Source organism: Carassius auratus, chromosome 32 (assembly GCF_003368295.1).
Source record: "Carassius auratus strain Wakin chromosome 32, ASM336829v1, whole genome shotgun sequence".
NCBI lineage: Eukaryota > Metazoa > Chordata > Actinopteri > Cypriniformes > Cyprinidae > Carassius > Carassius auratus.
Window position 1 is genome coordinate 1,327,448 of NC_039274.1, and position 27,235 is coordinate 1,354,682.

A 27,235-nucleotide genomic window follows, 5' to 3' on the forward strand; every position below is an offset into this window, starting at 1 on the left:
CTTCCAGAACCGGCCCACTACGGTTAAAACAACCGTCATGACAAAATCTAGAGCGATATGGGACCAGGGTCTTGAAGGGACAGGCAGTGGTCGAAGTAGCCCGTCTGGGGGTTGGTTAGATGTCTTACCAGTGGCACAGACTGAGCAGGCCAAAACAAAATCGTGAATGTTGTGAGCCATTAATGGACACAAGAATGGTTGCTTACCTAGAAAACTAGTGCGAGTCACTCCTTGATGACAAGCCACGTTGGAGCAATGACCCCATCAAAGAACGTCGGCCCGTAACCCCTCCAGAACAAACAAACGACTCGGTGGGCAACCAGGCAGAGGCGTTACCCCTTCTAAGGGGGTCTTCTAAGGGGGTCTTGACCTTCGATTCGACCTCACATACCAGAGTGAAGACGACAACTTTCTCAGGTAAAATACACTCGGGAGTGAACGTGTGTTCGGATGGATCAAAAATACGAGACAAAGAGTCAGGTTTGATGTTTTTGGACCCCGGGCGGTACAAGAGAACAAAATCAAAATGTCCGAAAAAAGAGGCCACTAAGCCTGCCTGGATTGAGTCTCTTAGCCGATCTGATGTATTTGAGATTCTTATGATCGGTCAAAACGAGAAAGAGTACCCCCAAACCCTCTAACAAATGACGCCATTCCTCCAACGCTAACTTAACTGCCAACAACTGCCTGTTACCAATGTCATAATTACATTCGGCAGGTGATAGTTGATAAGAAAAAAAATGTGTAGGGATGCATTTTGTTATCTGAGGAAGCGCGTTGTGAAAGCACTGCTCCTACTCCCACCTCTGACGTGTCGACCTCCACCACGAACTGACGTGTGGGATCAGGGGTGACAAGAATGGGAGCCAAAACGAAGTGACTTTTGAGGTTGGTGAACACTGCCTCTGTAATGTTCGACCACCTGAACGTCGTTCGGGGGGAAGTCAATGCAGTCAGAGGTGCGACTAGTTGGCTGAAGTTGCGAATGAAACGCCGGTAAAATTTGGCGAACCCCAGAAACCGCTGTAGGGCCTTACGGGAATCCGGACTTGGCCAATCTACCACAGCCTTAACCTTGTCAGGATCCATGTGCACTCCCCCACAAGAGATGATGTACCCTAGGAAGGGAACAGACTGTGCATGAAACAAGCATTTCTCCGCCTTGACAAAAAGACCATTCTCTAACAGTCTCTGGCGCACTCGTCTGACATGTTGAACGTGTTCCTGAAAAAAAAAGCCCGAAGGGCATAACCAAATATTCAAAGTGCCCCTAGGGGTATTAAAAGCGGTTCTCCATTCATCCCCCTTCCTGATGCGAACCAAATGATATGCATTGCGTAAGTCCAGTTTCGTGAAAATGGATGCTCCCTGCAACCTATCGAAAGCTGAAGACATCAACGACAAAGAATTCTTTACCGTGATGTTGTTCAGCTCTCGGTAGTCAATGCAAGGTCGCAGAGAACCATCCTTCTTCCCAACGAAAAAGATTCCCGCCCCCGCAGGAGAAGAGGAAGGCTGGATGAAGCCAGAGGCCAGAGAATCAGAAATATATTTCTCCATGGCCTGCCTCTCGGGAACTGAAGTAGAGTAAAGTTTGCCCTTAGGCAGAGTTTTACCTGGCAGTAGATCTATCGCACATTCATAGGAACGATGCGGAGGGAGAGAAGCAGCACGGGACTTACTGAATACCTCCTTCAGGTCGAGGTACTCCGCGGGCACGTTAGACAAATCCGCTGCCTTACTCTGAAACACAGAACCAGACACAGAGGGACAGGCAGACACTTAACAAGATTCATGACAGTGGTTACTCCATGTGGAAATAGTGTTAGTGCACCAGTCGACCCGGGGGTTGTGTTTGGAAAGCCACGGGTGTCCCAAAACCACTGGTGCAAGTGGTGAGTCCATGAGTAGAAATTAGATGATTTCTGTGTGATTGCCAGAGATGATACTTTCAGTGGAATGAGTAATCTGAGGAAGTTCTTGACCATTGAGTGCGTTGATGGTGATCTGGTGCGAGAGAGGAGTGATTTGGATCTGATGTTTAATAGCCCGTTTGAAGTCCATGAAATTACCCTCTGCTCCCTAATCCAGAAGTGCGTTGGTGCAGTGTGTCGAGGTTCGCCATCTCAGTCTTACCGGGAGGAGGGTCGATGGTGGTGATAAGGTCTTCTCGGCGGAGATCCCACCCGATAGCAGCCTCATACTTACTACCGGGCCTGCTCTTTTACAGGACAGGAGTGGATGAAGTGGCCCGCCTGGCCACAGTATGGACAAAGTCCCTGGGATCTCCGCCTCTCCCTCTCCTCCCTAGAAAGCCGAGCTCTCCCCACCTGCATGGGCTCGTGGTCGAATGTGGGGCTGACCACGTTCACACCACCGGCCTGGTGGTCCTCTGTGCTGGGCTGTGGATGGCTGGAGTGCGTCAACCTGGTCACGGGATTCAGATGAGCGTCAACTCTCAGAGCGAGTTCTATCAGTCTGTTCAGCGTCTCTGGTAAGTCCATGGCATAAATCTCCTTATGAACGCGGTCAGCCAGCCCATGCAGAAACATATCCCACTGCGCCTCCTCGTTCCAACGGCACTCTGCGGCCAGGGTGCGGAACGGAATGGAAAAGTAAACCAAGCCTTCTCCCTGTCGCAGTTCGGCGAGTAATCTTGGCGCCTCCTTACCAACCACTGCACGATCAAAACTCTTTTCATTTCTTGCATCTCGTTACAGAGTGCCTGTAACGAGATGCAGCAGTTGTGTCCGTTCTCCCACACTGCCATTCCCCAAAGCGTTAAATACAAAAGGTTAATACAAATACTATCTTTGTCTGTTCGCTCTGCAAATTGCATGGCTGTAAGGCGAAATGCATGGAACATCTCGTGAGGAATGCTCTGCAAAATTCAGGCTCACCGGAATATCCCTCTGGTGTGGGTAGGCGTGGCTCTGGTCCCTCTGCTGCTGCAGGCGCTGGTGGTGGGGGAACGGGCGGCATGGGGAGCACAGTGGGAGTCCATAGTAGTTGTACCTGTTGGGTGACACCTGCTTCACGAGTGCTTAAACCGCACGACCTGTGCCTGAGATGTTCTCCTCTTGTTGGTCCATATGTGAGATGCTGTGAGTGATGAAGTCCTTGAGCTGGGACGTGCTTGCTGCATCCATGGTCTGGTCAGATCGTTCTGTGCTGAAATAACAGGAGGATGCAAGATGCAAGTAAGCTCAGTTTATTGAATGTAGGTCAGATGCAAAGACACAGGTCGGGGACAAACACTCAGGTGGCAATCGAAGCAGGGACGAGATGGCGATCCAGTGGTGGTACAGTGAAGAGCGGGACGCCTACGTTGACTATACTATATTACAATCAAATTTAATCTAATCTTGACAAACTATATATCGTTGGAAAGGTCCAAGACTCCCAAATATATATTATACCAATATTTTTTGTTAAAAATTATGTAGGAAAAGTAATTGATTAATTTATGACAAGAGTGCACCCTCAGAAATCTACATTACAAAAGGAGCTTTGACCTTTGTTTAAAAAAAAGACTTCCTCGTTGCCTTTTTCTCTATCACATTTTAGAAATCATCAGACGTTATATATAACTTGAAAACATAAAATCTCAAAATTCATTTTAAAATCAGACATTGCATTACCATGTAAATGGCACATCAAAATCATGTTACAAAATATTTTCAGACATGAAATATAAAAATTTAGGTGTGTATCATGCACATTCAAGTCTATCTTCAAAAACATGACTGACAGTTATCAGGTTAATGACGGCTGGTGACACTAATCAACGCAATGAGTAACCACACCCACAAAATTACACTAACGCAGACACATCAGTATGAGACAGCCGATTCATGAACCGTGACATGGAAGACCCATTTTCAGTGTCTGGCTGAGAGAAGGAGGTTCTCATCCAAGATTTTACAGTACATAGCCACGTCCATTTACCCCTAAATGCAGTGAAGTCGTGCAGTGAACAGTTCGGTTCAGATGCTATGTGTCAGTCTGCTTCATGCTAAATCACATATGTGCAGTATCATCAGCTCCTCGGTTCTGGAATCAAACGCGTCTGACAGAAACGGTTCTTGACTCGAGAACGAGTCAATCTTTTGATCGTTATCTGGCTCTGCTCGGTGTTCATCTTCATTTCTCTCTTCACAGCAGTTCAGTCAGTGTACTGCTTGAGTACATGAATTACTCCGGGATATTGGATTATTTTAATTCAGAGGGAGTATCAGCCACGTTAAAAAAGTTAACAGTTTTAAGTCATTTGTGGATTAATGCTTATTGGAGACGCGAATCATTTCAAACGATTCAGTTTGATTTGGTGAACTGGTTCAAGAAGATCCGGTTACATCGAATGATTCATTCACGAACCAGATATCACTACACTGCAGTGTTTTGAAATCTCACAACAGACCCGGAAGAGAAGACTATGCTAAATAAAGTCGTAGTTTTTGCTATTTTTGGACCAAAATGTATTTTCGATGCTTCAAAAAATTCTCACTGACCTTCTGATGACACATGGACTACTTTGATGATGTTTTTCTTACATTTCTGGACATGGACAGTATACCGTGCACACAGTTTTAACCCTTGTGGATTGTTCAAATTCACTGCTCTTTCGGGATGGTCGGGATGAAAATATCCACTCAATTAAACTGCTGTAAAAATGTATCAGATTGATATTCTTTTCACATTTTTTTGCATAAATCTGTTAATCAACCTCAGTCCTGATCAAAACTACCAAATGTTTTTTAAAAATCCAAGATTTTAACTCTTTAATTGCCAAGTTCATAAATGATGTCACTGATTTGGGGGGAAAAAACCCACACAAAATTTCTTATTTTCAATATAAAAGTAATGGTGCCTGGATTTATTTTGTACTTTTTATAACAGTCTTGGGCATGTCAAAGATTAGTTGCAACATTGGCTTTGATGCATTTTTAGTTTTTGTGCAGCATTAAATGAATTTTTTTTCTCCCTAATTTGTTGTTGGTGGCTGTTTTTGCCCCATTGACTTCCATTATAACAAAATGTTTTGATTGCAAAGCCATGACACCATGTAATCATGCATTCTTGATTGTTTGTGGTTTTCCCTTTTGGGAAGAGGTAAAATGTGTTAATTTTACAGTTGATCACTAGGTGGGACCATTAACCCTTTAAATAGGCCTGTGAAAAAAAAAGGCTTAGTTTCTGGCTTGTATATGGAGTAAAACAGCAAATTATAGTGTTTGTGTGTGTGTGAGATTCTTGATTGTTGGTGGTTTTCCCTGTTGGGAAGAGGTAACATTTGTTATTTTTACAGTTGATCACTAGGTGGGACCATTAACCATTTAGATAGGCCTGTGCAAAAAAAGCTTAGTTTTTGACTTGTATATGAAGCTATATGGAGTATAACAGCATATTTTATTGAGTGTGTATGTGTGTGTGTGTGTGTGTGTGTGTGTGTGCAGTGTTGGGAAAGTTCACTTTCTACATTAACTAGTTCAAATTTCAATTCACAAATTTTAAAATGAACTAGTTCAGTTCATAGTTCAAAATACAAAATTTTGAACTAAGTTCACAGTTCCAAAAATGAACTAGTTCATAGTTCTTTTTTTCCATATGTTGCTGCGAGCTATTATTTTTCACAATTATTGCCACAGCCCATATAGAATCACAGACAGCAATTATTTTATCAGTTTTAACAATGAAGCTATGCGTCAGATTTCATCTTCATATCCAATTTTGAATCTTTATCCAACCAAGGTTTACATTAGCATTGAGGGGACAGCATTTCCCCATTGTTGCTTTAATGCTTTGTCTCCCATTCTCACCGACCTTGTCATAAACATCATACAATTATTTTAAATGATCATACGCCTTCATGCTAAATGCTGCTGTCGCCTTCCATGCTTTTTTTTTGTTTTTTGATGACGCATCAAGCATGTGGCGGACGGCGGTGCGACACTCGTGGCTGGTGTTGCCAGATTGGGTGTTTTTCCGCTACATATTAAGACCCGTTTACTGTGTGTTTTAGCCGGGTTTTCACCCGGAAGGCTCTATAGAAATCTGGCACCCTGTTGATCGAAGTTAACCTGAGAGAGCGTGCCATTCACAGACACCAGGATGAACGAGTTGACAGTAATGTTCATCAGGCAGTAATACAGCACGTTCAGTTCACGTTCGCCCAAAATATGAACGAGTTCATGAACTATCGTTCAATGAACGCGTTCAGGCACAACACTGTGTGTGTGTGTGTGTGTGTGTGTGTGTGTGTGTGTGTGTGTGTGTGAGAAAGAGAAAGAGAGTGTGTGTGAGAGAGACCTTTGCGCACTTACCTTGCTGTATTTCAGAAAATCACAATGTACACCTCAGCTCTTAGAACTACATGGAGAAAACAAAAGTTTATTTATGCACCTGCTGCCTTTTAATGGTAGAGAAAGTATTCGGTTGTTAAGTGATGACATAAGAAGCGCTGTTTCCGAGTCCAGGCCTCAACTCGCTTCACTTGAGAATATGGCCTCAGCAGCCGTTTATGAGCACTGTTTATTCATATTGATAATTTAAGTTAAACGCTTTCAAACTTACGATATACACTACAGTCTCCGTGCTCACAGCATCCCAAACACAAATTATTTTTATATTGCTTTTTCATATTTATATTTTCATTGTCTGTCTATCTGGTACTTCGGTATGGAGTTAAAGGTTAATATTATAACTTTTTTGCTAGTATTCTATCACATTGTGAGTTTATATTAGCACCTTTTGTTGTTTTCTCGTGGTAACTGATAGAGCGTTTGGACACCGAAGCGCTGCTACGTGACGTCAGACTTAACAAGTGAATAGACTAAACAAAAGCAAAGTACATGGATTTATACACTTGCATGCTATTGTGCTGGATATTTGATGGTAAGAAGAGCAGCAAGCAACGCGAGAAAGGGCTTGACTTGTACCAAAGTTTTAGAAATGATTATGTAGCGTGACCCCTCCTGCGAGCTGCAGCTTATTTAAAGTTGGTATTGCAATTTGGTTCATAATACATTGTTCATAAATTTGATGCGAAGTAGATTTTTTTACAGAATTTTAAGGTTTTACACTGGCTTTACCATCAATAAAAGAGGAGCATTTCACATATAGGCCATCTGTACTTTTCACCATGAAAATTCAGCAGGTGCATAAACACACTTCTTTTTTTATTGTTTACTCCATGTAGTTCTGAGAGCATGAGGTGCATATTTAGATTTTTCCAGATACTGTACATCAAGGTAAGTGCACAAAGGTCTCTCTCACACCCTCTCTTTCTCTCTCTCTCTCTATCACACACACACACTATAATTTGCTATTATACTCCATATAACTCCATACAAACCAGAAACTAAGCCTTTTTTTGCACAGGCCTATCTAAAGGGTTAATGGTCCCACCTAGTGATCAACTGTAAAAAATAACAAATGTTACCTCTTCCCAACAGGGAAAACCACCAACAATCAAGAATCTCACACACACACAAACACTATAATTTGCTGTTATACTCCATATAACTCAATATACAAGCCAGAAACCAAGCCTTTTTTTTTTTGCACAGGCCTATTTAAAGGGTTAATGGTCCCACCAAGTGATCAACTGTAAAAATAATTTTTTTTACCTCTTCCCAAAAGGGAACACCACAAACAATCAAGAATGCATGATTATATGATGTCATGGCTTTGCAATCAAAAAATTTTGTTATAATGGAAGTCAATGGGGCAAAAACAGCCACCAACAACAAATAGGGAGAACATTTTTTTATCTAATCTAATGCTGCACAAAAACTAACAATGCATCAAAGCCAATCTTGTTACTAATCTTTGACATGCCCAAGACTGTGATAAAAGGTTAAAAAAAAAAAAAAATCCAGTCCACAATCACTTTTCATATTGAAAATATGTAATTTTGTGTGTTTTCAGTGACATCATTTATGAACTTGGTAATTAAAAATATTTTTTTTTTTTTTAAATGGTAGTTTTGAACAGGACTGAGGTTGATTAACAGAATAATGCAAAAAAAAAAAAAAAATTGAAAAAAATATTTATCTGATAAATTTTACAGCAGTTTAATTTAGTGGATGTTTTCATCCATGAACATCCCGAAAGGGTAGTAAATTTGCCCATAGTGTACACTTGAGTTTTTGAAAAATTTCAAAATATGGGTCAAATGATTTGTCACCAAAAATCATTCCATTAGCACAAACACAGAGAAAGTTGTGGCCAAAATAAGACTCAACTTTACCCCTAGTGGACGAAAACGAAAACCCATGAGGCAAGATCTTGCACAAAGCTCCAGACCAAGGCTGATTGATGGTTGTTTTGTATTTCTTCCATTTCCGAATAATCTCACCAACAGTTTTCTGCTTCTCACCAAGTTTCTTGCTGATGGTCTTGTAGCCCATTCAAGCCTTGCGCAGATCTACAATCTTGTTTCTGAGCTGTTTGGTCTTGCCCATAGTGGTGGGAGAGGTTGGAATGCAAGATTGTGTGGACAGGTGTCTTATTCACCTAACGAGTTGACATTAGGAATAACAACTTAAAGTTACAGGACTAATCTGTGTTCCACATGGGCACATAAACAGTCTGTGGGAGCAAGAATTCTTGCTGGTTGGTAGGGGATCAAATATTGATCAATTTCTAACTTTATATGTGTTTTCCTGGATTTTTTGGTAGATATTCTGTCTCTATCCATAAAAAAATGACAGACCCCATTTCTTTGTAAGTGGGCAAAAAGAAAAATCAGCAGGAGATCAAATAAATATTTTCCCACTGTACTGTTCTAACTGTTTTATTTTAAACCAAAAATCTAATTCACACCAAGCAATGTCACACGTTTGAAGCGCAATCAGGCATCAAAGCATTTATAATGGATTGGAAGGGATGAATTGAAACATCATCATCATGCTGATACTGTAAATACCAAATACAGTAGAGCATTGTGCTAGCAACACCAGGGTCTTTGGTTCGCTCCTCAAGAAATGTACAAACTGATCAAATGTATATTTCGATTGCAATGTTTATCCAAAGTTGCTTTGGATAAAATTGACCCTAAATGCATTAAAGGGAGGGTGAAATGCTCGTTTTCACCCAATATCCTGTTAATCTTGAGTACATATAGAGTAGTACTGTATCCTTCATAAATCCAAAAAGTCTTTAGTTTTATTATATTCATAAGAGAAAGATAGTCTGTACCGATTTTTCCCGGAAAAACACAACCGGCTGGAGGCGTGGCGTGTGGGCGGAGCTAAAGAATCACGAGCGCGAATAGGCTTTTGCGTTGAGAGCATGTGGAAGCTGTGACATTACCCAGAGCTGTTGGAAAACATATTAAAGGCTCTGACATTACCGTGAGGGAAAACCCATCATCCAAAACAAACCATGGCTTACAGTCAGATTCAGCCGTTTATTTATGATCAGATCCAGAGGCTGAAACTGAACGAAAGCAGCAGCAGCAACGACTCGCTCCGAGCGGGGCTCGAACCCCGGTCTCTGGCATGGGAGGGGACGCACTAACAAGGAGGCAGAGATATTTGAAGCAAGTTTACTAACCGCCTGCAGTTCCAACACACGATCATGACCCTTTTTCCTTGGGATTGCATCATACTTAAGAAATAAACGATACGCGAATTCATCGTCAAACTGGGCCTTGTGAACAAGCATCTTCGAAATGCAGGGAACAAACAAAAACACTTCCACAACTCCGTTGATGCTCTGTAAAAATAAACTCCATCCACTGGTCCCTTAATGCTGTTTTTTTTTTTTTTTTGGTAATCTGTGCAGGGTTGTCTTGCCCTGGCAACCAAAAACCCACTTCTTTTGTGACTTTTCGCGACGCTCTCCCTCTGATCAGTGAATCGCTCTGATCAGTGAAATGTCTGTGCTGCTCAGCCTCGCTATACGGGAGCGCGCGCTCTTCCGGCAGAAGTGCCTTAGGACCCATATAAGGAAATTCCGCTCCATCTAACTTCACACAGAGCCATACTCGAAAAAAACTTTCCGAAACTTGTGACAAACCGGAAGGAGTATTTTGGGAACAAAAATACTCCTTCAAACATACAACTTAATTTTTGAAACTTTGTCCATGTTTAGCAATCCAACTCTTAAAAACTCAGTATGCATGAAATAGCATTTCACCCCCCCTTTAATATAAAATAATGTTTTGGGGACTTTTTTGTACTTTTGAAACCTGGCATAGTTGGATTAATATGTTTGTTTTGTTTTTCACCATAAATAAGAAGCATGCTCACAACATCTTCTCGGTTTCTTTCTGCAGATGTGTTGGGTGATTTGGGAGTATTTGGGGAGCCCTTCAAGGAAACTCCAAACTTGGATCTGATGGGTGCTCAGGGGATCTTGTTTCCAAACTTCTACACTGCCAACCCTCTGTGTTCCCCCTGTATGTGCTGCTTCTGGGTTTACCTTTATCTCTCTATCACAATGTCGTCTTTGTTTGGAATATTAACATACTGCTTACTGCACATTACTGCATGATGCAAATTATAAATGTTTTAAACAATAGTACTGTGTAGGCTACAATGCATTGCTTATTAATTCAGACAGGTTAATTATTTCATTTAGGTGTTGTAGTACGCCAAGCAGTGTGCTTTGCTTATACAGTATACTGCACATTTTTGCTTTCTGGGTATTTCATGCATACAGAAAATTTGCATACTGCCTACTGTAAAAGTGGTGTGAGTTGCAATATGCTATTATAAATATGTCTGACTAGAGTCTAGACAGGGCTGTTCAGCTTTGATTCTAGTTGAATAGGCCTGGTCTAGACATAAGAAGCAAATGGACTTACAAAACATTGTTGAAAGTGCCAGAACTGATCTTTTCCCTTTTTTACATCTTTTGAATGTGAATACAACACCATGTTCATTAACACTGATCAAAGTAAATGAAACATTCATTATACTGATTTTAAAAACATTATTGAACTTAGATTTTTTTTCTGCAGAAATAAAATACTCATTTTGTTTGAGGTGATATATGAATACATCAATTTACAATGCATTTGCAAATATTTTCCTTCTAATTCTCACTTTTTTATTTTTTTTTATTTTGATATCCTGCTGAGGAAATAATAATAATAAAAAAATCTTCAAATGCTTCAGCTATTTTAATTCCATTTGAGAACCCAAGACGTGTGGGGCTGCATGATAGTGACACGACAGCTTATTATGCTAATATGGATAATACATCAACAGTACTGAAATATGCTAATTATGCATAATTTGGGAATTTGAATCAACTTGCTATGCAGAGCAGATCTTCTATTAGTCCTCTTTTAGATTCTAATAAATTTTTAAGCAAATAAGGCTTAATCAATTGTTAATCTCGAATGTGTGAGATGAAGATGCCTGGAGCACTCATACCTGCCGCTGTAGAGAAACGTTATTATAGAGCTTTGATTAATTACAATATTAATCACAAAGTAGATAGTGGAGAACTTTGTAATCACAATATCCAGCTCTCTCATGTCCAATGTCTCTTTCCTTTCTCTCTCTCTCTCTCTCTCTCTCTGAAAGTCTTAAATACAACATGATTTAAATTTCAGCAAATGAGTAAGTGTTATGGAAGAGCATCTTGAACTTTAATTAGATTCAAACTTGTGCAGTTTTGTACAGGGGTTGGAAAAGATAATGAAGACTTGGAAAGTAGCCAATATTTTATTAGTAGGTTTTGCAATTAATTGCCTTTAATACAGCTTCCGACCTTCTTCGTATAGATTCATACAACTTTGAATAGTCTCTAGTTAAATGTTGTCTGTAAAAACAACTTCCACTTGCAGAGATGTCAGAGGAGGGCATCGGAGGACTTCTTTTCTCCAAAACGGTCTAACACCTGTATCTAATAACTTTTTAGTTGGTGGTGCTTGATGTTGTAAAATAATAACATTTTGTCTTATGGGTACAGGTCTTTTGTGTCTTTACTAAATGTTTGTTTACTTCATAAATTGTCTGTACTCTGCAGCCAGGGCTGCTTTGCTTACTGGAAGACTTCCTGTGAGAAATGGATTCTACACCACCAATGCTCATGCTAGGAATGGTATGATTGTCAACCATTTCCTTCTTTCCTCAGCCCTCCTTCACTATTATCCTTTTATCTACTACAACTTTATGTTGCACTCCAATAATGGATTCTCTCTCCTACAGCGTACACACCTCAGGAGATAGTGGGGGGAATATCTCCAGATGAGATCCTGCTCCCAGAACTGCTGAAAAAGAAAGACTATGTCAGCAAGATCATGGGCAAGTGGTGAGATTCCCTGCAGCCTCTCTCATGAGATGTATGATGCAGACTGCAAAGTGAAGCAACAGTAGAATGCATTTTTAATTCCACAAAAATTCATCTAGGTTCACAGAACAATGTTTATTTTATTATTATTTTGCAAGTTTATTCCAGTTTTAAGGTCTTGACTTGATTGAACTATCTGTTAATATTATATTTAATAAACTTTTCCTTGATATTGTGCTTGTTTAATGAGATTTCAAATTAGAGAGTTTGTCACATTTGTATTTTATGTTTAATCTTTATTATTAACTGTAATTATAAAATATTTGTAACACAAAGCAATACAGTAATATAGCTTATTTAAATACCAAATAGTTGAATTTTTAAATCTAAATACATTGCTTGATATATATATAATTACATTTTTGTTTGCTGCATATTAAAAATGTTCTTTTGAAACATTACATTTTGTCTTCTACTTCAGGCACCTTAGGCACAGAACTCAGTACTTACTTCTGAAGCATGGCTTTGACGAATGGTTTGGTTCACACAACTGCCATTTGGCCCTTACAATAACAGTGTCCGTCCCAATATACCTGTCTTCAGCAACTCTGAAATGAAGGGAAGGTGAGGTACAAACATGTTTTTCATGGTGAAACCGCATAGCAACATGGTGGAATTTTGAATGGGGAGGCTCTCGAATTTTCTTCAGGAAATGTAAAAATCGAGTACTGCTTCCCATGAACGTGCGTTTGGCAAAGTGATTTTTCACTTTTTTCTCTTTTTATATCATCTGCACTGTAGTATCTCATTTTCTGCCCATTTGTTCATTCCAAAACAGTCATATATGCATTCTGGGTCATCGGCTTTGGTTATAGGGCTGGTTTTGCGCTTAGCAGTGGGTTTAATCAGCATGGCATGGCCAGATAAACACGCACACACTCACACCCAAGAGATGGCAGGTTGCGTTAGCGGTATGTTAGGACACCTGGAACAACCGGAGCATAAGAGAGTTGCCTCTACCATTCCATGCCTCAGCACCTTCTCACAACGCGTGTGTCTTCTGAGACACAATCTTGCAATTTACCTTCTTCAAATTCACTTCGTGGTCACACCCTGCTGCAGCACTTGGTTAGGAAGCTTGTCATTTGGAACAAGAACTCGTATGGTGTTTGATACAATAATTTGTAGGGATGGTCTCATTTGTCGCATTGATGAGCTGTGGATTTTGCAGGTATTATGAAGAGTTTGAGATTAATGTGAAAACGGGAATCCAACCTCACCCAAATCTATTTGAAGGTGAGTTTTCCTGTTCATTGGCTTGATTAATGTTTATTTGTGTGGATCAGCGCAGTTTTATGTGGATAGATGTGCATGATATTGGTTTCAATTTTATCTCTCTCCAGGAAGGATTGGACTTTATCTCTCAGCAAGCTGTGGCCCAGCGACCCTTCTTTCTCTACTGGGCTCCAGATGCATCCCACGCGCCTGTCTACACTTCAGAATGGTTCCTGGGAAAGCGCCAGAGGGGGCGGTAAGTGAATATTGCTAAGTTCATAAGCGGAGCATGTGTAAGGCTGGGGAAGGCTTAGGGACACAAATGCCACTAAATTGAACAAAAATGCTCCTGCACAAACAATTTAAATCTATTACGTCTGTTGCCAACAAAGTGAAAATGAACAGATAGTGTCAATTGTGGCATCAAATTAAATTATGCTCATGTTGCAAGGTATTTCATTTTAGGCAATTGTGAAGTTTTCCACATTTTTACCAATCACACACAATTCTGTTGAGTTTAGGAATGCAATGGCTAATTAGAGGTGTTCAGATTAGTCATCGATGAAACTCATCAGTTTTGAAGGCGGATTCCGTGGATTGTCTCATCATAAACAACAAAGCGCAGATGCATGTTCAATGAAAGTAAGAGAATCATTTCACAGTGTATACAGATTTAGTGATCATAACGATAGATTTTTATTTGGAGAGTTTTTTTTTAAACTCGCGATAAATCTTCGCTGTTTGAATAACCATGGAAAGGAAACGTTATAGCCTAATTATCAATTTCTAATGTTCTTATTAAACATTAAATACAAATTAAGTCCAATTAAACATATTTTATGAACCTACATGACACCCATGTCTGGTTCTTGCCTAAAAAGACATGTTTATGATGTTTAATACATTTGGCTGCTTTTAGCCTTACCCTGGAGTTGGTTCACCCTCCGTCTATTACTTTAACAAGACATCTATCTACTAAGCCATGCACCTAACAACATCAGTAACCTTATAGAAATACAGTATGCCAGTAATCCACAGAATAACCACCTACAGTAATATATACTGTATTAAAAAAATCCTTTCTCTGGTTGCCAGAATTTTAAATAATATCATATTTTTAAACATCTGCCACTTACCTACATCAAGTAATGGCCATGTTCAGTCAGAAACTATGTTGGTATTGTGCAATATTATTATTAATATATAATATTCATATTATTTAATTGAAATATTGGAGTCTTTCTGATTAGCCAACATACTGTATAGGCCTGTATATTGGGAGCAGATAACATATTGCCATGTTTTTCATAGAGATATGCATTGTAATTCATAGAGGTTTATTCTTTCTACACCAGATTTCAACTGAACAACATTATCCATATTTTCTACTTGATATCATATAAGTGCTGTTTCTCCAAATATTGCAAATATTAAACATCACACCACTAATGCAGAGCTCGTCACAACACAGAATGATTTTCAAGTGGAGTGATTCAAAAAGTGCTAAAATTTCATAATTTGCTTAGCCAAATAAATTTGAGGACTGGAACCAACTGTTGTATAATGTACTTGAAAATTTGTATTGTGTAATTTCATGTATAAAAAAAAAAGTAGATGCTAGAATGCTTTAAGGCAATGCACCACAGGTGAATAAGGTAGAAATTTAACTAATATTTAAACTAATTATTTTGATTGGCATTATTTAATTAAATATACACTAATTTGCATACATTTCTAGAACAGAAATATGAACATTGGATAAAGCTAGGTTTTTTTTTAGCAGAATGGATGTCATATTATCAGTCCATACATAATGAAAATAATGTCAAAAGAAATTATTTTTTTAAAAATCACCATGTTTTTAAGGATAATATTTGTATGAAATTAGACAAATTCTTTAAAAACATTCAGAATATAGATAGGAATTAAACTATAAAATATTGGTGTATTGAAGTGGAGATTTCCAGCTCAGTGCAAAAAAAAATAAAAAACATGTTCAGGAAATGACCTTTAAAGGAATATATTTTATTTGAAATCTAATTAAGATCAAATAGATTAAATACAATGAAATGAACACTTAGTGTAGTTTGCATGTATTACTTCCATTGGTCTGAAAACACTTTATGAAAAGTCAAATAGTCAAAAAAAAACAAAAAAACATTGATTTTGTCAAATCTGCCATTTTTTACTCTACAGCCATAACATATTTATTGTTTTAACCAACATCATTGTGTGTTCCAGTTTTGTATTGCATATTGGTTAATGAGATGGGATTTTTTTCTGCTATGAGGCAAGAATAAAGGCTAGAGGCTTCATTGGAAGTCTTGTCTGCAGCTGTTTAGTATTCCTCCCAGTGCTTTGGAATACTGGGGCTTCAGTAAGCATACGTTTCTTCAGAATGCTAAATGAGGTTTGTGTTGACAGAGGAATGGATCAAGGCTGAGGGGTATTAGCCAGGTGCTGGCAGTGCAGGGATTCAGCCTGACATGCCACATCTTAAAGTTTTATTACCAGCACACATCTATCTGAGGCATCTGTCTTCCTCCATATATCACATCCATCAGTCACAGGAACAGTTTCAAATGTGGGATAATTTGACAGAATTTGTTATGCTGTCTGGGTTAGAGCAACTGAACAGGTTATCTGGGGTCATTTTAGTGCTTTGATTGCTGTGATTAAGGTGGTAAGACAGTGTGTGATTTGTCTTGTAGTTATGGTGATGCAATGATGGAACTGGATGACAGCATCGGTCAGATTCTGGCTCGCCTGGTCAGTCTGGGAATCCACAACAACACACTGGTGTTCTTTACATCAGATAATTGGGCAGCAGTGATGTCTGGACCACTTCAAAGAGGGAATCCATTCACACTATTCCACCTTAAAAATTAAAACACCATAGAGGGCTTATGCCATTTTTGGGACATTTATGACACTCTTTTTTATTATTATTAAATAGGAGAATTGCAATAAATTATTTGGATTTTTTTTTAAATGTAAATTATTTATTGCAATTCCTTGATGGTGCTGAAATTACATAAAAAAATTAATATAATTAATTTGAGCTTAATTTGAAAGTTTTTTTCCATCTGTTTATAAATATAGATCTTCATATATATATATATTTATCACTCTGCCTGTTGCATAAATTGCAAGTTTAAAATGGATAAATAAAACAGTTAAATATGTAACAATATATTAATGTTGTTATTATATCTATATTATTATTTAGATTTTAGGGATGAAGGGTTGCTCTGAGCTACACTGCGCTACTTTTATGTTACGGATAAATTCAATTAAGTTAAAGCTATGCTGTGTAACTTTTTTTTTTATTTAAAAAATTACAAAATGTTATTAATAATGAGGGCTTGCCAAAAAATCCTCCAAACCATGACTTTACTCAAATATACTTTGATAAACCTATAATAATCATTTAGATTTTCGAGCTTTCAGGATAGATTTTGCATGAAAATGCATACATACACTTGTGTTTGCTATCCTCTCTGAATAGGTGTATTTGTATATACACCGATGCCTCAAACCTAACTTATTATTGTAGGAACAGAACCGAAGTACAACCAGGGTTTTTTATTTATTCATTTATTTTTTCACAGTTACACAGTCTATCTTTAAATGTGTTATTAGTTTTAGTTAGTTACTCTCCCCGGGAACGGTTTTTAATTTATTCCTAATAAATATTTAGAAAAAGCTCATTCTTATTTGTTTTATGTGGCGTTTAATGAACCACCACTAAACACAAGCCTAAATCAAACTTGCATCCTTTGCACTTTATTCTTTCTTATGCTATCTCAATTTATCTTCATTTACTCTCCCAATACACCTATTCAGTTTTTTTTTTTGTGTGTGCGTGTGTGTGTCAAGAGTGTCTTTTGTAAAGATTATTTTTTTAGAGATGCATTGCCATCACTGTATTTAACAGATGAGGCTTCGAGTTTGAAATTTTCTCTTCTCTGTTGTTTCATCCTCAGGTGGCAGCAATGGACCATTCCTCTGTGGGAAGGAGACTACATTTGAAGGCGGCATGAGGAAACCAGCCATTGCCTGGTGGCCTGGACCGATCCCTGCTGGCACAGTAAGAATGATCCTTAGCCATTCGATTTAAATGTAGAAGTCCCAGTTGTGCTTTCCAGTTCACTGTATTTCATCTTTCCACACCCTCAAAACTGACCTCATAGATTTCTATCGGTTCAAAAACTCCATCAGCGCCTTCTAAAGTGTGAAAGGCACTTTAACATAAAATAGTGTCCTTTGTCAGGCCAATGATTGAATTTGTTTCCAAATACCTTCTATTTATTCTTGAAATTCCTAATGATTCCCACCCCTGGTCTCTTTATTTATTTATTTTCTGTACCAGAGGAAGCCTTCTTTTCCAGATCCGCTGAAGCTCTGTGCTCCGCAAATGACTCTTAATTGTATTAGGGGCAGCTGTGACATGGGGCTATGGCGTGGGGGGATTTGTGGAGGAGGGAGCGCGGGAGCCGCGCTAAGCCTGCCCCCGGCTCATATCTGAGGGGTGTGCGGGGCCCTGATAGCACGGCAGAGTGACGAGGGAGAGGGGGATTGGGAACGTCTTAAGCGGCTAATCTGTTTGTGTGTTTGCTGAGGTTGGATTGAGCTGTAATGAGGGCTTCTGTATCTGAATATGCCAGGCGTGCCGGATAAAGAACAGAAAGGGAGAGCAGAGCAGAGAGGAGTGCTGGGGTATGCGGCTGGGATGGAGGTGTGTGGTGTGCCAGGTGTCTGGGCAGTGCCAGAGCAGTGCAGAGTGGGATAAGCAGGTGTTTCAGACGTTAATATCTGTCTTGCAGCAGCAGGCTGGCTCTTTGTGATATGTGTATCTTCTTGGCCATTTCTGTCATGGGAAGCATCGATGACCCTTTATGTTTTAACAATTTATGTGTGGTTATATTTATTCCAGATTTACAATTAAATCGAATCAAACTTATATTCACAAACAAATGCAATTAAATTTACAAATAAAAAATCTGAGATTCTCAATTCACAAAAAAAAAAAAAAAAAAAAACTCAACAGCAAATGTGTAACCCTAAAGATGACCCATTGCATTCGTAAACCGATAAATGAAATACAACAGAATTCAACTCAGGAGCCTCGAGGTGGGTTTTAAAATGATTTTTAACTTGATTATGGCATCACAGCTGATGTGCACATCCCAGTCTCTCCTGTTGTGTTTATCAGTTTAGAGACACAAAGACTGATCAGACAGGGTTTGCAGCTCTGTCTGCTCAGATAACTAGCATCAGCCAAAGACACAGAGACGTAGACAGTTAGAATAAGAGGAGGCGGAGGAAATTAACTGGAGATAAAAAAATTCCCATTTCCATTTTTACCAGTCCCATGTTTTTTGTGTGTGTTGCTGGATAAGAGCAGTTGGAGGTAGAGGCTAGTTACCATTTATTAATTGTTCCCTTTGATTTCTCCTTGTCCTGTGTGTATAAGAATGTATTTGGGTATGTATCTGTGTGTGTGAAGGCAGAGAGTGAAGATAATGGAATCTACTGCCTGTCTGGCAGTGGTGAAGGGAATTCTGGGAGGCTGAAGCAGGCGACTTTCTCTGTGTATGTGTGTGTGTGTGTGTTTGCATGCAGCAGAGCCAGCTGCTCCGTGCTGATAGCGCTATCAGATTGAGAGCGTGCCGTCTCCCTCAAAGCGCCGCTCAGGAGAGAATAGAATGGAAGATCAAGGATGACAGCGAAAAAATGGCATTTTATCGGAAAATAGTTCAAAGTTTATAAATAAAATAAAGCTTTTTTTGCAGCAGGACTGGGGATGACTGATAAAGCAGCAGTTCCGGCCTCTGTCCCAACTCTCCTTTCGGTTCATTTACAGAGATGTTAGTGTGGTTTATAATAAACCTGCGAGCACAGATTAGAGTGGGAACTGAAGAAATGCGTTATTGTGGTTCTTCTCTTCTATACTGGCATCCTCGCCAGTGCTTGTGCTCTGTGCCATCTTGACAAGGGTCATGCATGAAGAAGATTTTTTTGCATGCTTGTGTTTTTGTGTATATGTGCATGGTTTGATGTATCGCAGCTTAAACAATCTTGAGCTTCTAGACCAGTGTTGGGAGTAACCCAGGTTACATTAACAGATTACTTTTTTCAAGTAACTCGTAAAGTAACGCATTACTTTTTAATTTACAAGAAAATATCTGAGTTACTTTTTCAAAAAAGTAATGCCAGTTACTTTTTCCCATTTATTGACTGACAAGTCTCCTGTCCCCGTATTTGGGAGGGATACAGAAGTACAGAGAGGCGTTGTGTGCTCTGTGTGAACATGAAGTTCTAGACTAAATGGGAATGTGCATTAATTCATCCAACTCGCAAAAAACATATTAAGCATTCATCAAAATGAATTAAAACAGTGAAATGCAAACTCAGAATATGATGGAAGCTTGCAATAATTAAACATGTTAAATAACCAATGTCTTTGCTGCTAATTTGTGATGAGTTCAGCCATACCAATAAGCAAAAATGACTTTAGATAAACTTGTGTAAAATTGTGCTTCATGGTTTTTTTATTGCTAAAGAGTGTTGAATCCTCCTCTCCTGCATTCTACAGTACAGATGTAAATGTACTTTTCCTTCAGTCTGACGTTTATGGATTACACTTTTTGATGTGAAAGGGCTTTTACATGTGCTATAAATAGAATTTATTTTATTAAAAACAATTAAGCCCTGCTCATATTTAAAAAGTAACGCGAAAGTAACGCAAAAGTAATGTCAAGCATTACTTTCCATAAAAAGTAACTAAGTAACTTAATTAGTTACTTTTTTAGGGAGTAACACAATATTGTTATACATTACTTTTAGAGTAACTTTACCCAACACTGATCTAGACTAAGATCAACACGATCAAAACTGTGCTGAAAACATTTTGTTTATAAACCGTCTATAAGCCAAAAAAATATATATATTTTTTTTTTGGGGGGGGGGGGGGATTTTGACTAAAGTTCCAGTGAACTCTTTCATTTCAAAAGCCAGTTATTTCATGAGTCAAAGCATATTTCACTTGTTTCAGCCAGCTTTTTATTGTTACAATGCCGGTATTATATATAAAAGAATGTGTCTTTCTTCAAGTTAGCTGCATGCATATCTCTTGGTTTATTGATAAAATTCTAAAATATAAAATTCCAATTAATTCAAGCCAAAATAAAACCTTAAAATGGCTAAGGCACATGTGTTATATAGTGTGGAAGATTTACCAGCTTGACTAAATCATTGGTTATCTTTCAATAATTATTCCATTCAGAGCTATGCGTTCTGTGCCTGATACCAGTGTTTTGTCATCAGATGAGTTATCAATTGGGCAGTGTGATGGATCTCTTCAGCACAAGTCTGTCTGTGGCTGGTGTTCTTCCTTCATTCCGTCATTGATGGTCTGTCCTCTTCAACAACTCACTACTAGACAGGTAACCACCTCAAAGCAAGTGACTTTCATTCACATTTGATTAATTTGTTCAGAATCAGAATCAGAATGAGCTTTATTGCCAGGTATGTTCACACAGACGAGGAATTTGTTTTCGTGACAGAAGCTCCGCAGTGCAACATAATAGCGACCGAACAAAAAACACAATAAGGAATAAAAAATACAAAAAAATACAAATAGGTGGGTAAGGAATGACAATATACAAATTGACAATGTATGGTAAGTATATTACAATGAGCATTTATGTATGTACATGTATATTATGTGCAAAAAATTTAAGTGTACGCTAAGTATGTGTGTTAGATAAATGATTGCAGGAATATAACTAAAGACAGGACAAACTAACAAAAACAACAAAACAACTGCAGCGCACGTCACGGAGGCAGCCATCCTGTATCGGCGCCAGTCCAAACATTCTGCTTTTTGATCAGATCTATTTACCCTACATATAAACATTTTGGGAGCTCAGTCTCTTGACAGAATTTTCTCTGTTGTGTAAGCGGTTAGATGCCCTTACTTTAGAAATGTATTGTGGCCATTCCTGTCTTAGTCCACCTCCAAAGGTGATTTGAGTGATCGTATCACAGCGCATCTTTAAGATGCATTGGACGCTATTTCTTTATTTATCATTGTCTGCTTGGGACTGATGTTAACAGCAGGTGTAAACAAGGGCAGAGACACTGCACAAATACAGTCTGCAACTCTTACTTTGCTGCTAGCACACAGTTTCTTGTAAGTGCTCCTCTGGATAAAAGAGTGATTCTGAGGAAAGTTAAGGTCTCCTGATAAAGCCACTACCTGGAGGCTTTGAGAAAGAGAAAGAGACCATCCTTTCGAAAAGGATGTTTTAATGAACGCATATTGTCAAAATGGGATGAGACACGGTGGGCAGTATTGGCAAACGGAATGTCTTATCATGTCATACCCAACAGACCCATCTTTTATTATCGTGGCAACCAGATGATGGCAGTGAGGATCAGACAGCACAAGGCACACTTCTGGACTTGGAGCAACTCATGGGAGGAATTCAACAAGGTCAGTGGTTGCAAATTCTTCTATTTCAGATTCTGTCAAATTTATTTGTATAGTGCTTTTCACAATACACATAGGTCAAAGCAGCTTTACAGAAAGTCATACTGGTACGTCTGTAATGCTTTTAGTCATACTATACTTTACCAAGAGCAGGCTTTAGGGCTGGGCAATATTTTGATATAGAACGATTATACAGGTGATCCTGCTGATTTATATCTAGCTATAATGTAGTTATAGTGTTGTTTAGCAAATATAAAACTACATTGTGTATGAAAAGATTTTGCTCATATAGTCCACCGCTAAGTAGTTTAAACGGAGCTGCTAGAGAGTCACATTATGCTTTAAACAAGAGTCGACAGTGGCAGAGAAAAAATAAATAAATAAATAAATAAATAAATAAATAAATAAATAAAATATAAAATATTTTATATATATATATATATATATATATATATATATATATATTACTATTACTATTACAGTTGTTCATAATTAGGGTTAAATATTAGGGATGCACCAATTTTGGCTAATACAGTTTATATAATTATTTTCATGTAATGGCAGATAAACAGTAAATTGTGTATATATGCATTTCATAAACATTTGTCTAAATGAATTAAAACGCCAAAAATAAAAAAAAAACACTTCAACATTATATTATTCAACATGAAACATTAATATTTTCAGAATTGCTGAAGACCTTTGTCAGCGTTATTAAATTAGTTGTGTTTTTAAAAAAATAATTAACAAGTGTCAGATCATCGCAAAATGTATCTATATTTAAATATAGCTGAAGTAACTTCTACAATTTATTACTTACCCTCATGTTGTGAAAGATTGCATGACACTTCATTTTCTTCTGTGAAACTATTTTATTTATTTATTTTTATTTTTTTGGAGTCATTGGTAACATTCTTACACATATATGCTTTAATGTTTCACAGAAGTCATCAGTCATATAGGTTTTGAACAACATAACGATAAGTACATGATGATAGGTTTAAAATTTTTGAGTGGACCGTCCTATTATTTAATAACAGCCACTGTATATCAAGTGTCAAACAATACAGTAAGTTACAAAATCTGTAACATCCCCTGAATAACAGATATGTTAAAGCTATATCATACATACCTTAAGGCATTGTTTATATATTTTTAAACCTCTCATCATTGTTGTTAACCTCTTCCTGCGACGTTTGTACTATAGACATGAAAGATACCTCAAACTGTCTGGCTTTTCTTTTTGGTTGATTATGACATTAAAGCAGGCAAAAATATCCAGTTGATTTAAAATGGAATACTATTTTGACTTGCACCAATAAGGAACAAACTAGCACCTATCCAGAACACCTTCACATTGTGGTGTCAACCTTTGTGCAACTAATCACATTTTCTTTGAAAATGTCTTGCCTCTTGGTGCAGTAATTGCTTTCTTAAATGCACATTAGCACATTATTGTTATCTCAAAAACAATGCCTTATCAAATAGACTTGAAGATCAGGCAGTAATGCATATTAATGGAGCTAATGGAGCGGGACCACTTCTGCAAGCACGCTTCATCTATTAGCACACAATTCCAGCAGCATCCTTCATGTTGCGAGTTGCATTTTATCAAGCCCTCGGGGACGAGTCTGCCTCATACCCACTACACACTCTCCGTTTTTCATTAAAGTCACACAGCACATATACATGCAATCCCTGTCCGCCGTCAGCCTGGGCCGCAGGCTTCTTCTCCAAATGCAAGGGTTTGTTTTATGCCCCATCGGTTGCTTAAATTGCTCTCTCTGAATCAATAGCAGTCCCCTTTATCAGCTCATGTGAACTGGAGTGTAACTTCACAAATAATGGTTGCTGATTGCTTGTGCTGCCAGTCGATTGTTTGAGCTCGCCTCTCACACCGAGGACAGAGAGGGTTGGAAGCTGGTGTCTAGTCCTGATAGTTAATGTGTTTTCGGGAAGTTTCACCTGCTGCTTTAGAGTTGCACACAAATTTACATGCTTTTTCATCTCTAGTACCATTTGTCACATGGGTTTACCCATAATTTCTAAGCTCAAAGCACTGAAATTGGTTTGAATGATTGTGGGTGACGTCAGAGATTAAGGGATACACTTTTTGCACATATTTAGGCAGTGATCCGTACTGCAAACAGTAAACGCTCTGAAAACAAGGCTTTTCACCCTCTGGTTTGTTTCCTGTTAAACTCGGTTGAAATGATGGCTTAATAGTATCAGTCACTTGGATGAATTTCTCTTGAAACCTGTGCAGATCAGCGAGGTGTGAAATGAGAATTTTCACAGTGTAAGTGCTTTGCATCCGATGATACTCCGCACCACAGTTTTGAGCAACAATATGAAGTATTTTAGTGTGTAAGACCTCACATAATACTTAAGATACCTGAGAATGATTTTTATAAAATACACATTTCACCAGTATCACTGTACTTAATGTTTAGAAATCTGAGCTTTGATTGATGACTGGGCTTGGGGAGGAACTGTTGTTGTTTTTTTGGCACTTCATACAGTGCATTTTGTTTCAAAGCATTATTTCACATTATTAACACAATGTTGAAAAATGAATAAATTATTAAACTAATTTAATTTCAGCTGTAAAACAATAGTGTAGTTTTTCAACTCTGTTTCATCCCTAAATTAAAGTTATTATTATTATTATTTAAAGTGATATATTATTTAATGTACTACATGACAACATGCAGTGTACTATGAGTACATTCATGTATTATGAATATTTTTGGCCATTTCAGAAATAGCTTTTCCTCTTTTTTTAAGTCACTTTTTATAAATATGTCTGCTAAATGCTTAAATGTAAATATAAATTCAGTTCAATAACTATCAGTGTTGCAAAGTTCATCGATTATGAATTGAGTTCAGTTCAGCTGTAAAAGACAATAGTGTCATTATTCAGCTCAAGTCAGTTCAATATTGATTAATTTCAGTTCAATAATACTGAATATTAATTATGTTTTAAACCACAACTCTGGAAGTCAAAGGTGACCGTGCAAGTAATGCAAACCTCATCAAAAAAAAAAAAAAAACTTGGGTGAAACCAGGCTTAACACTTGAAGTGTTGAACAAAAAATTTAAAGCTACATACAGTAACATTGTTTCTTACAGGATTTTGTTTTTGTAACTGCACAGAATCAACCCCCAAAATAAAATTTGGTCCTAAAAATATGGTGAACAATAATAATCCATATTATTATTATTATTATTATTATTATTATTATTATTATTATTATTATTATATATATATATATATATATATATATATATATATATATATATATATATATATATATATTTGAGTACACATATGAATAAGCAGTTAGTTATTAGACTGATATAAAGGGTTAGTTCACCCCAAAATGAAAATTGTGTCATTAATTACTCACCCTTATGTCATTCCAAACCTGTAAGACCGGAACACTTCGGAACACAAAATAAACCTTTCGCATGTGAGTTTAAAATATTCTAGCTGAGCCCCTGGTTTGAGCTTTTTTAGTTGACCCTTATTTAAGAATGTACCACCTTATTGTTTCCATGGCGACGTGTCATGCTTGTCATGTGAAACAACACATCTGGAATAGATCTGTATGACACATGGATCACTTTTATGTAGTTTTTCCTGTTTTATTCAAAATATTCACAAACATGCTCACTATATTATGAAATATCTGCTATTCTGATTCTAAAATATGTGCAAGGAAATATATTTGGTAGTTTATACACTTTTATATTGACCGTGTAAGTTGATCTATACCGGGTGATGGGTGCCACACTGAATCCAAGGTGTGGGATTTACAGCACACAAATTCATCCTCTCCTCCCGAAACACACTAAAGTAGGTCTCCGGTAAACGGGGAAAAGAGCAGAGTAAACTTTATAGTTACCTACACAATCTGTATCTGATATCAATAAAAACATGTAGTCAGATTATATTTGTAAGGATCATTATTGACGTTTCTATAGACATCAGCATTTATTTTACAAACAATAAATGTATGCTTTTGCTTGTGTATTTAAATGTCTGAAACCTAAAATAAGCATTATATGGTTGAAAACACTGAATATTTGTGAAAATATGACAAGCGCCAGCAAAAGCGCAAAATTCAAGCAGTTGATTACATGACAAACTGAAAGTTTTAATCACACCAGTGTGATCGTACATTTCAGGGGAAAAATTGTATTTATTTATTTTTTTGCGCAAAGAAAACAAAAATAACATAATTTACTCAACTAACTTTTTAAGTTAACGAACCACGCATACGGCATGAGTATTTTTAACATTTGCATTGCATAACATTTGCACTTCTCCCCTCCTTTAAAGACATGCATATATGTAATGTCAAATTACATTCCAAGTGCATCTCAATAAATTAGAATGTCATAGAAAAGTTAATTTATTTCAGTAATTCAACTCAAATTGTGAAACTTGTGTATTAAATAAATTAAATGCACACGGACTGAAGTAGTGTATGTCTTTGGGTCTTTAAATTGTAATGATGGCTCACATTTAACAAAAACCCACCTATCCACAAAAATTAGAATATGGTGAATTATGTCAGTCAGCTATTCAACTCAAAACATTTGCAAAGGTTTCCTGAGACTCAAAATGGTCTCTCAGTTTGGTTCACTAGGCTACACAATAATGGGGAAGACTGCTGATCTGACAGTTGTCCAGAAGACAATCATTGACACCCTTCAAAAGGATGGTAAGCCACAAACATTCATTGCTAAAGAAGCTGGCTGTTCACAGAGTGCTGTATCCAAGCATGTTAACAGAAAGTTGAGTGGAAGGAAAAAGTTTGGAAGAAAAAGATGCACAACCAACCGAGAGAACTGCAGCCTAATGAGGATTGTCAAGCAAAACTGATTCAAGAATTTGACTGAATTTCGCAAGAAATGGACTGAGGCTGGGGTCAAGGCATCAAGAGCCACCACACAACTGGCTACTATTGTCGCATTCCTCTTGTTAAGCCACTCCTGAACCACAGATAACATCAGGGGTGTCTTACCCGGGCTAAGGAGAAGAAGAACTGGACTGTTGCCAAGTGGTCCAAAGTCCTCTTTTCAGATGACAGCAAGTTTTGTATTTCATTTGGAAACCAAGGTCCTATAGTCAGGAGGAAGGGTGGAGAAGCTCATTGCCCAAGATGCTTGAAGTCCAGTGTTAAGTTTACACAGTCTGTGATGATT

At 37.8% G+C, this 27,235-nt stretch overlaps 1 pseudogene; it reads left to right on the top strand.

The window, feature by feature from the left end:
- Positions 1 to 1,794: 1,794 nt before the first annotated feature.
- LOC113052365 (N-acetylgalactosamine-6-sulfatase-like) overlaps positions 1,795 to 27,235 on the top strand; it is a 41,623-nt pseudogene continuing 16,182 nt past the window's right edge.